Source organism: Caretta caretta, chromosome 18 (assembly GCF_965140235.1).
Source record: "Caretta caretta isolate rCarCar2 chromosome 18, rCarCar1.hap1, whole genome shotgun sequence".
NCBI classification, from domain to species: domain Eukaryota; kingdom Metazoa; phylum Chordata; order Testudines; family Cheloniidae; genus Caretta; species Caretta caretta.
Genome location: NC_134223.1, coordinates 13,829,720 through 13,841,839, shown reverse-complemented (window position 1 = coordinate 13,841,839; position 12,120 = coordinate 13,829,720). Strand labels below are relative to the sequence as shown.

Here is a 12,120-nt window from a genome sequence, read left to right as displayed (position 1 = left end):
CCGGTGTGAAGGATGCGCCGATGGACAAGGTTTCAGCTGCAAGGAATGCAAAGCACAAGGGTAGCATTGACGGTGGTTTCTGGCGCAAGGTGTTTTTGTTTTTTAATAAAAAAACATCCCTTAATACTCTTCACTGCAAGCCACAACGTAATCACAACCACTGGCTATTGCAAGAGTCAGTTTGCTGCTCCAGCCGTGGTGAGTACGGCCATGAGGCATGGGCAAGAGGCCTTGTGCTGCTGCTTTTTTAAAGACATCCTTGGGACCACAGGTTGGAACTTAAGAAAAGCCCCCTTTTCCCTAGCAACCTGGATAGTGCTGGAGGACAGGAACCAGTGTAAAGCCTCCCAAAAGGTTTGCTTTTTACAAAAGCAGCACCAGGTTGGGGGGAGGGGAGACAAACAGGAAGCCACCACACACCCCACTTTTTTCCCCAGTGCTGCCTGCAATACACAGTGATCCCTTCCAACTACAACCACAGCAATTTGGGAAAGCATGGTTGTGTGACCAAGATTTCACCAAACAGGGGACGGATTAGTTGTTGAATTGTTTGTGGTTTAAGGGCTTGCATTCAAAACTTCCCCCATTTCTCCTACGTGACATAACTCTCCTTAGGGTAACAGAGGTGGCAAGGGAGATGCTGCAAGCGTCTGGGTACAGACCTGGTCCTGGTGTTGCAATGATGCCAGCAGAGTTAATACTGGAGTGGCACAAGAAAGTGTCTACCGTGGTGGATGAAATAAGGCAGCCCTTCCCAGAAACCTTCTGCAAAGGATTGCAGAGTACCTCCATGAAAGCTTCCTCAAGATTTCTATGGAAGATTCCCGGGCCATACCCATGCACATAAACAATCGTTTTCGGAGAGTACCCTCTGCGCAGCTGGAGTGGCCACCAACACCTACTTTTCTGTTCAGATTAAACATAAAAAAATAATAGCATGTAACCCCGACAGTGGGTTTTTTTTTTTTTGATTGGAAGTGTGTACTCACTAGGGGTGCCTTCTCCAGCATCACGCTCCACTGCCAGTGGTCCTATGAAGGGATGTGCTCCAGGGTTAAAAACAATTCTTGGCCATCAGGGAGAATGGACCCTCCATTTGCCTACCTCACAGTCTTCTCCACCTCCTCTTCCTCGTCAACGTCCTCCTTGTTGTTGCTCGAGGTCACCCAGGGCTCCTGGGAGGTCTCCAGGGAGCCTTTTGGGGTTGCGGTGGGGTCACCGCTGAGAACTGCATGCAGCTCCTCATAAAAGCGGCATGTCTGTGGGGCAGAACCAGAACGACTGTTTGCCTCCCTTGTCTTCTGGTATACTTGCTGAATCTCCTTTATTTTCACACAGCACTGCTGCCTGTCCCTCGTGTACCCCTTCTCCCTCATGCCCCATGCAATCTTGGCATAGATATCAGTGTTTCTTCTGCAGGATTGGAACTCAGCCTACACAGACTCTTCTCCCCACACACCACCTCCTGTATATTCCATGCTGGAGCACGTTTGCGGCCTTGAGTCTCCATGATCAGCTGTGTTGGCGAGCTCTCCATGCTGATGAAACAGGAAATGAAAATTCAGAAGTTCCCAGAAGAGCGGCTGTTTCCTGGGTACCTGGCTGACGTGCAGTGGAGTTGAAAATGCTCTCCTGAGCAGTCACAGTGGAGCATCGTGGGACACCTTGGGGAGGCCAATTCATGACATCGCAGTGTCTATGCTATCCCCATGTCGACCAGTGGATGTCAAATCAAGTGCTATGCCTCTCACGGAGGTGGATTACAGAAGTCAACTTTACAGGCCACTTAGGTCAGCAGAAGGGACTCGGTAGTGTAGACACATATATTATTAGATCGATTTAACACAGTTTATGTCCACCTAAGTTTGTAGTGTAAACCAGGCCTTAGTTAAGCAGTTTCTCTTGTTCACTGGGTAAAAACAGACCCAACAGGGGAAAGAAAAAACATATTTATAAAAAAAAATAGGAAACTATGACTGTCAAAAACAATTGGTAGGAAACTCAGGGTCAGGTGTAATACCTGAAATTCCTTTCAACTGCACTGTTTTTAAACTGACTGGATTTCAAGTTGACAGTATTCATTTAATACAGCCTGAGGAACTAAGCACTTTGAATATTCAGCAGGAGTTGTATACTCTATAATAGGCCAAAATTTGATTTGTGACATTCTAATCTCAATACCATTGTGATAAATAGGACAACAGAACCTCTGGACATTTTGTATGCCGATGTACTGTTAACAAAAAATAAAATTAAAATATAAAGTGAGGTTCATACCCAGGTTACTTCCGTGCTTTTTCACTATAAAATCTGAGATTTTTTCCCCCGCTTACTTCAAGCTTTAAGTCAACAGGCATAGAAAACTAACCATTTAGTAGGATACCTGCTGCTCCCATTAAATTTCTACTAATTATTTTTAGATTACCCACATCCAAAAGTGATTTTAAAGCAATCTTGATAGACGTGCTTACCAAATGCAGGCAGCACTCACGTTATACTACATTTTAAGAGTTTCACTTTCAAGAGAAGTATAACGTCAGCATGCTGAAAGATTGACAAAGCCACCAACAGTTCCTATATGGCACATTTCAAGCAGACATTTCAAAGAGTTTCATAAAGGAGGGCATTGTTATCCCCATTTTAAACAGAGGAAAAACTGATGCAAGTCACCACCTAAGCTAAGGCTATAGCTTTACTTTTCTCTTTGTCAACCTACTACTCTGTGTATTCAATTAACTAAATAGTTATATTTAGACATTCAGCTGAAATGGGATCTTTCAACTAATATTTTAGCTTGTCTTTTACTCAGTTGTCTGCAATCCCTTCAATATGTTTCTAATGCAGAAGAAATTGTCCCAGTACTCTTGTGTTTTCTCCCTTGCTTATACATCAGCCTCTTTGAAGGGAAAAGTTGGACATAACTACCAGCATTATAAAATGCTGCTTAAAGGCTATAAAAGGCTTGCTTAAAATGCTGCTGGCAAACCAATATAAGAAGCAAAATTCTTCATTGTGGTTCCTGCTCCACACATCTTCCCCTCCAAAAAGTGCCTTATTTTATTTCCTACCAACGTATTAGCAACATCCTCATATTCATCTTCCCCAAAACCTCCTAACCAAAACTACTCCTCAACCGTTATTAGTGATGCCATCCTGGCAGCTAGTTTCCAATTATTCCATTGGACAGACATCATTATTGGACTGTAAACCTCATTTCAAGCTGAACTGAACAAACAAAACAAATATCAAACAAGTAGTATTTGATGTGAACAACAGGATTCTGTTTTGTTTTTTCTTCCAACACTTAAGAATCCTATGATGTTGGGAAGCAGCATTATTTCCATCGTATTTTCCCCTCTTTAAAGAAAGCCTACTTTATTTTGTTATTTTAAAAGGGATACTTATCAAGCAGTTTAAACTCAACGTTTAGATTTAAGACTATGTACAAAATCAAGTATGAACAGAAGCACTCATTTGTTGTCCTTTAAATATTTTAAGGACATCATTTGTTTGGACTTAAACATTTCCCTCTGCAACCCAGACAACTGCTCCATGCTTGTACAGCTGAACCAGAAAGCAAAAATTTTTAAGAAGTTAGTCAGTCTATTGTCCAAACTAAGAAAAATGCACCAAATGAATAGCATAACAGATGAAAAACAATTAATAGGTTTTAAGGCTATCCAAGCTAACCTCCTGCATAAGAGACACCATGGGACTACCTTGAATAAATTATTGCTTCCAGTCCAACGTTGTGCTTGAGCTAAAGCATATCTTTTAGAAAGACATCCAAATTAGATTTAAAGTTTCCAGTAATGGACAATCTGCCACAATCCTTGATAAGCTGCTCCAATGGTTAATTACACTCAAGGATAAACATTTTACTCATTTTACATATACTTACTTTAAAAAAATATTTTGGTTTTAATAATCTACTGTACTATTAGAAGCACATAAGGAGAATTGGGTTTCAATTTAAAATTATCGTGACAAGATAATAATGAACAGGTTTCATACTGTAATACAAGATAAGTTAATCTACAGAAATCAAATCAAGAGTTTCGTTGATTTAAAATAAGGGGATCTTATAATGATTAAGACCCCGCACATCCAGTGGAGATTTGTGTAGGTGCAGGTGTCTTCCCACATAGCTGTCATTGCAGGATCTAAGCCTACCCACCAAGTACTTTTTCTCTGCTGAAAATCTGATGGTTGAATTTTTTTTTTTTTGAGTACTGTATTTATATGCTAACATCACAGATAAAATTTAAGTGTGTGTTACCGAAGCTCAGTGTCCTTTAAAGATGAAGTCTATGAATTCAAAGCCACCCCTAGGCAAACTTATCTTATCAGCTGAGCTGTTAATAGGTTAACACAGGTTCTGCTGTGCCATTAGGCAGCCAATAAGGCAATCTTGCAAAATTCTACTTGCCCAATTGCCCAAGGCAAGTATTTATTTATTAAATTATTAAAGTTGCCTCTCAATCTGCACACTCCCCTTTATCGCAAGGATGGACAAATGCATTTTGGGCCCAGGATGCGAAGTTTACACACATTGATGATTAATACAACTATTAATACTACAGCTAATGCTGACGTAGCAAGGAACATGGCATTTACAGTTATTGAGCAGAACTGAAATCAGGAAAAATCATTAAGAATCACGTTTTATCCTGTAATGCAGCATTTAGAAAACCTTCCCCCTCCCCCCACCCTTTGCTCCAGAAAAAGGACCAAACAGCCCCCATCCTGCAATCAGATCTGTGGGGACACATTTCTGCACCTGTGCAGAACCCCAGTGAAGCCAGTGGAACTCCGCTTCAGTGCAAAGGGGTTGAGATGAATAAATCCAATTACAGGATTGGTGCCTAAGGCAGGTTTGCCTCTCCTAGCTGCAGTCACCATTTCAGCTTACAGAATAGTAATGCTTCACACTTGTATCTTTCAGCCAGGGATCTCAAAGGCCTTGCGTGCATTAAGAAGGTCAGAGAAGTCTCCCTCTATTACTCTAACACCAGCAAAGCTCCATATAGAAAGTGCTGAAGCATTAGAAAGCCATTGCAGTTTTTCTATTATGTCATGTAGACATGCTTTGAGCTGAGTTAGATGAGGCAACAATAAATGTCCCTGTGGCTGGTCTACACTAGTGTTCCCCCTGTTGTTACGGACGCTGGAGTTGCACTTGTGATAAAACAACATGGGAAATGTCCCTGAAAATTCTCCGTCCAGATGCAGCCACCATATTTTACAAAGCTGAGAAAACAGGCGCTGAGAAAACAGGCACTGAGGGGGAAAGTGATTTGGCCAAGGTTACACACAGCAGGTCAGTGCCAAAGTCAAAAACATTATGTGGGAGTCTTGACTCTAGTTCCCTGCTCTAACCATGACACTATTTACCCTTGTACTCCATAAACGTATGACAGGAGTGCCTGCATACCCTCAAATGTCTTCTCACAGGATCCAATATATTGTGATCACTCTTTCCCTTCCAACTTCTGCACACCACAAAGCCATCAGACATTGGAAGGCACTGGTGAGTCATTTGAGGATTTACCACCCCCAATCTGAAGTTGCTAAGTGGCAAACCCTGCCCTACTTTGGCAGCCTCAGACCACACCTGTAACTAATCCATTTACAAATGCCATTGTAAAATAAAAAGACATTCAACAAGCTACACAAATCCAGTTTAGAATAGAGAGAGGAAATATAATGTAAAACATTTGTCAGCCTGTAGATCACCTTTAAATATCATCACAGCATCCTCACTCGCTTCTATCCCCTTCACTGTATTAACCTTAAACATGGTCTTTAACACCAAAATATTCTCACTCAATAGCAATCTCTTCTACTCTCTCCACCCCCACCCCCGCACAAAAGAAAAATCTTAATCACAAATAAAACAAATCCAGAGGGAAAAAAGCATCTTGCCCTGGAAAATTTTTCTAAGGTAGAAGGGAGGGAGAAGAGGGTGAAAGGAAGTAGCCCATAGGCTGGGAATGTAAAGTGCACTATACCATCTTTACACAGTCACGAACAAACAAAAAAAGAAACAGCAGCAGAAGCCAGCCCTGGGAAGGGGAGGAGGGAAGAGGCTGAACGTTTTGATGTCCTTTAGTTTCCGATTTACTCTTTCGCCTTTGCAAGGTTACAGAAAGGCCATCCAGGAGGTGGGGGGGAGGAACCGGGTAGAAAATGCTGTCCTGATCCTCCACTGCTCAAAAGAAAAGAAGGAAACAAGAGGCTGTGTTTGTGTGCAAGTATAGTCCCAAATATGGGAGAGTGTATGAGAAAGAACAATGAGCTCCCAGGCTGGGCATTGTGTGTGTGTCTCTACCTCCCTTTCTTCCCTCCAGTCCTCACCAACTAACAACAACAGATCTGCAAAGCTGCTATCCACCCAAGCCTGGCCATTAAAATCAACCCCAGTTTGTAATTTACAGGGCAAACACAGGGAGCAAAGCCAAGGCATGCAATATTTACCCACTGATGTTTTTATTTATTTTTTACACAAATCCATTTTCCCTTCTCCTCTTCCCCACCACCCTGGGTTGCCTGCCTCTGAAAGGAAGTTGTGTACACAAAACATAAAAACGTTTCTTGCAACATTAAAACTGAGAAAGCTCCAGCATATTACACATTAAACTGAACATGTAGCATATCTGAGAGATGTGTAACATGTCTGTATTTTACAACCTACCACATTTTCCCTCTGAGTAAATATATTTCCTTTATAAAATTAAAAAAAAAATCTATTATTTGAATCTGCCATTTCATGTTTCTTTCAAAACAAAGTGTTCCTAGTCAAATGTAACACTAATATCAAAGAACCAGATTCTGATCTCATTTACACTGATGTAAACCCAAAATAATTTCACTGTGGCAAATCTGAACTCAGAAGGTAGTCCAATGAGTACATAAAATCTTGTGAGCCTCTAATTTCTAAGAATTTTACAGTTTCCAAGAAAAGAGTCAGTGTAAGAAGTCAGTTCATCAAAAATAACTGCAACCAGTGTACAAAAATAAATCTGAGGAAAGAGACACTTCAACAATGAATCACATTGTTTTCTTCCCAGCAACTTCTTGAACAGCCAGTCCCAGAAATGAAACCTGTAATGCTGTCTACCTCCCACACTGCTTTTCTGTTTAGGTTTGTGTCTCTCTCTTTCTAAAGAGAAAAAAAATACTTCCCACGCAACTAAAAATGTTACAACTAAACCCACTTGCATCCGCATCAAAATTTTGATTTTGCAATTTGTTATAGTCCCCAAAGACACATGAAAAGCAAAAAGAAAAGGAGTACTTATGGCACCTTAAAGACTAACCAATTTATTTGAGCATGAGCTTTCGTGAGCTACAGCTCACTTCATCGGATGCATACCGTGGAAACTGCAGCAGACTTTATATACACACAGAGAATATGAAACAATACCTCCTCCCACCCCACTGTCCTGCTGGTAATAGCTTATCTAAAGTGATCATCAAGTTGGGCCATTTCCAGCACAAATCCACGTTTTCTCACCCTCCACCCCCCCACACAAATTCACTCTCCTGCTGGTGATAGCCCATCCAAAGAGACTCTTTAATTTATAAAAAGAAAAGGAGTACTTGTGGCACCTTAGAGACTAACCAATTTATTTGAGCATGAGCTTTCGTGAGCTACAGCTCACTTTGTAGCTCACGAAAGCTCATGCTCAAATAAATTGGTTAGTCTCTAAGGTGCCACAAGTCATCCTTTTCTTTTTGCGAATACAGACTAACACGGCTGTTACTCTGAAACCTTTAATTTATAAAAATGCATTGGTCTTTTTTTTTTAAACACTTCCAACTTCCCCACACCTGGAAGGTTCCCTCCTCCAACAACCCTCATCAGACTAATGGAGCCAAGACATTTAGTGGCAACAAATATAATTCAGACAGACTCTCCTCAAACAAGAGCTGCGAGGAGGAAGTAATCTAGTCAGACACTTTACCTTTCGATGCTACATTCAGGTTAAATAGAACTCTCTCTCTCCCCACACTCCCAGCCAAACCTCTGACATGCTTTCAAGATGTTCACAGGTTGAAGCATCCTTTTTTCCCCTTCTCTAACTCATACAGCCCCAGCAACTGGCAGCAAAAACAACAATCCAGCCAGGCACTGATCGAGCAGGAGGAGGGAGAAAGGAACCAGGCAAGTTGGACACTTTACCGTCCCTTAAATTGCAGACACACTAACTCCCCTGCTTCTCCTCCTACCACCCCACTCCTGCAAGAGGTTCACAGTGGCCTCCTACATCAAGCCCCCAATCCCGCTTCACGCAACAATCATCAAATCTCACAAGTTCACCCAAACGCTCAAGGGGAGAAAGAAGCAGCAGACAAGTTAGAGAGGCCTCACCTGACCCCTTAATTACATGCAGATAAATAAACGAAAAAACAAAACAAAACAAAACAAAACGAAACCCTGGATCCCCCCCCACACACACACACACACAGCGATACAAACAACCTCACAAATGCACCCGGTCTATTCAAAAGAAGCCGCCTTCTCCATCAACCCCCCCGCCCCACACCTCTCTCTGCCCCACCTATTAACCCCCCAACACCCAACACGGGGGGGGAGGAGCAGCAGCAGGCAAGTTAGAGACTTACCTTTCCCCTGGGGCGCTACACCATCAGCGGGTGTTTCTGGGCTGCCAGGCAGGCTCTGGGCAGAAGTGGGGGGAGGAGGAAGGAGAGGAGGCGGGATGGGGGGGCTGCGGAGCCGGGGCTCAGCGCGGGCACGGCGGGGGGAGACAGAAAGCGGCCGCGGGGGGGCGCGGGGGGGCTCGGGTCCTTCAGCAGCAGGAGCCCAGGGGCATGGCCGCGGAGGGCTGGGCGGACAATGGGCGGCGGCGGCAGGAGGCGGCGACTGAAGGGCCCCAGCCAGCGGGGTGGGTGCGCGGGGGGGAGGCTCCGCGAGCGTCTGGGGGGGGATGGGGGGGCAGCCGGGCTCTGCCTCCTCCTTCCTGCTCACACACCGAATCGGCACCCAGCCAGGCCGGACCCACACGCCAGTATCCGGCCTCCTGATTGGATCAGGCCCAGGACCCCATGACCCGGCAGGCGGCTGGGACCAATCAGGGGAATGGATGGAAGTGATTTAAAAGAAAGGGAGGAAGGGGGGTGGGAGCCTGGGAGAAGCGAGCTTGGGGGGGTGTCTGTCCGCCGAGGCTCGCAGCGGGCCCGAGCTCGGGGGATTCTGCTCGGGCTGCTGAGCCGGGGCTCGGAGGCTTGTTCCCTTCCCGCTGCTCCAGCCCCCGGGGAAGGGAGTCGCACGAGGGGGGACCCTTCCCCCGCAAAATCAGCGCTGAAGGGAAGAGTGGGGCTACCCCCCCCCCTCTGTGCGCGCCCTGCCCTGCGCCTGGCTGGCAGGACCCCCACTGCACGGCCACAGACACCGGCCCTGGCTCTGGCCTGGAGGGTGGGCCCCCCAACACACGAACACACCTCATCCCGGAGGGTCCCCCCAAAGGACACCTCCCACGTGAAGGGACCCCCCTCACCTCACACACCCATACCGCTCCTGGGGAGGGTCCCCCACAACTCTTTCCCCCCCACACACTCCTGGCCTGCCCCCCACCTCCACCCCCACCCCATGCTTATGCACACCCGTCTCTAGACTCCCCTACATGTACATATACCCAGAGGGACCCCCACTCACACACATACCCCTGATCTAGAGGACCCCCTACTGCATATGCACACCGGTGCTGTGTCTGGCCCAGGGACCCCTTGCACTTGTCTGCAGGTATGTACACAATCTGGACTTGTCTAGGTTCTTGATATAATTTTCAAATGGCAGTGCCACCCCCATGATATGGGCAGACCACCTCGATTCTCCACCAAAAAAAAATGGGTGATGGGCAGGAGAAATACAGGGAGCAGCTTGTTTAAAGGGGACACTGCACTTCAATGTCTTGCAGAACTCTACCTTGGTGTTGCATTGCCTGACCCTTTACACGATTTCTCTTTGAAAAACCTATCATAAGATACAGCTCGTCCAACTTGTGGCACAAATCAAGAGCTGCCCTTTAAAATAATGGTTCGGTTGTTATGCAGTAACAGCAGTGGGTGCCAGGAACACACATTATAGTTTCCCTTGTATCAAGAAGTAAGTGTAAAATATAAATATAAACATACAAGTGACCCAAATATCTTTTACAATGATAAAACAAGCAAGGCTTTCCAGAACCTGGAAGAGACAGAGAGCAGAATCTGACCTGATCTTTTCTTGGACCAGTCTTAATGTGCCATTTAGTATTCCTACTCTAGTTGATGGGCATTTCAGAAATGCTTAAGACAGACAGTTTTTTTAAACAATCATATTAAAAATGCTTTTTATGCCAGGCATAATGAGGCATGACTTTGTTAAACCATATCTAAAATAGATTTTGACAAAACTGTGATTATACTTTGTCCCTACTGGCTCATGTAACAGTGTTTGCATGATACCTGTTTTTCAAGTTCCCTAACACAGGAAACTAGTAGGTGTGGGCTCTGAAAAACTAAAGGTGTCATATCTCATTCAGTTGTAAGAGGTGAAGAAAAGACATGGCTTGTTTTAGAATTTTCAAAGTATTTCACTCTTACATTGATGGATTTGACAGTATGTATCTGAGGTGTGCTTAATCTCAGGGACGGAGGGGGTTAATCCATGCTCTGCATGCGATTAGGTTTGCTGTTTTTCCATTTTCTCTCTCCAGAATGCTTTCCAAGTTCTAATGAAGTTTTAAATCTATGCTCACATATAGGTTTCCCATGTTGGCACATATATGCACTTATAAATGAGGGATGGAAAGGTGATATTAGGCAGGTGTTTCTGATAACTAACCTTGTTTCTTATAGTCTTACTGAGAATGACACCACTTTGTGAACACTGAGTTCAGCTAAACTCAAATTGCTGAAACCTGGAAATAAAGAGAGTGAGTAATGCAGACAAAAGTTCTGAAAACTAGGAAATATGGAGCTGAGGTACATACCTGCACAACCTTAACTCTGCCTGCTGGAGCTGGCAATCACTACTGGGAATTATCTGCCTACCGTGCCACCTGTGTTTACAGTGTTCGATGGAAGGATTAATTGGAGAAACTTGGCAGAGCAGTGATTGAGATATGAGATCTGCAGAGTCCAGCCTTCCCCTCCACACATTCCCCAGTATGTGATCAAAGGAAAGGTGCACATAGACCTTGAGAGATCCAGGATGCCTCATTTCAGCACTGAGTTCTGTAGTTTGAGGCTATAGCAGCACAGTGCACCAGCGTTACAGAGCTAGCTGTGCTTTAGACCTCTTTTAGTCCTTCTACAGTGCTCCTCTCTGGGGAGAAATTTCACGCCCTTCGCTCCTCTGAGTGAAACCTCATGCTCTGACCACTGAAACTGGGTCTCTATGCTATAGCCCCCCCTTTACAAACCATGTTAACCCAACACGCCCAACTGATAGGCTTCTTAAGCCCTTCTCCTCCAGGAGCCCGTGAAAGCAGCTGATTAAAGTGACTCAGAAACAGCTTCTTCAAAACAAAACGTTATTTGTTCACCCAAAGGTACACAGCATGTAAAGTAAAGGGGAAAAAATAAATAAAGACCTATATACATATTTCCCTTTACCTAAAACTTAATTTTTCCTTGCAAGCTTTAGTAAATTCCATTCATCCCAGTTACCTCCATCTCTGGATTGAGGGAGAGCACCTGACGGTTGCAGTTTGTGTCTGTCTCTGCCTGAGGCTCATCTGTAGCTGCTGCTAGCAACTCACTCAATCCCCTTCTTCCCTAAACCAGCATCATTAATTGATATTCCCCTTGATCCTCAGGTGTGGGAAGAGTATACCTTGCCAGCTTGGTTGGAGCCAAGCAGAGGCATTCCCCAAGTAATAGGTTTCCCATTGTTTTTTCAATAATCCTTGATCTTCTCTGAATTGAAAGTTATTTCTGACCTTTTCATTTCCTATTTATTTCCCCCAACAGCCTCCTCAGATGTAAGCCCTTGCAGACAGGCAAGATAATATCAAGCAGATAAACTGAGGTGCAGATGATATAACAAAATAATATACAACTCCCTGATTCTCCATCCATGGTTAGTGTTAGATGAAATCTTGTGGGTAAGGG

The 12,120-nt window shown here is 44.3% G+C and overlaps 1 protein-coding gene across 1 annotated transcript in view; it reads right to left on the bottom strand.

Moving 5' to 3' along the window:
• The window catches only part of RERE (arginine-glutamic acid dipeptide repeats), a 401,076-nt gene extending 392,154 nt beyond the window's left edge, over positions 1-8,922 (bottom strand). Inside the window, exon 1 of the mRNA XM_075121005.1 lies at positions 8,629-8,922. The gene's annotated coding sequence lies outside the window, so the exon portion shown is untranslated. The remainder of the gene's footprint in view (positions 1-8,628) is intronic.
• Between the last annotated feature and the right edge of the window lie 3,198 nt (positions 8,923-12,120).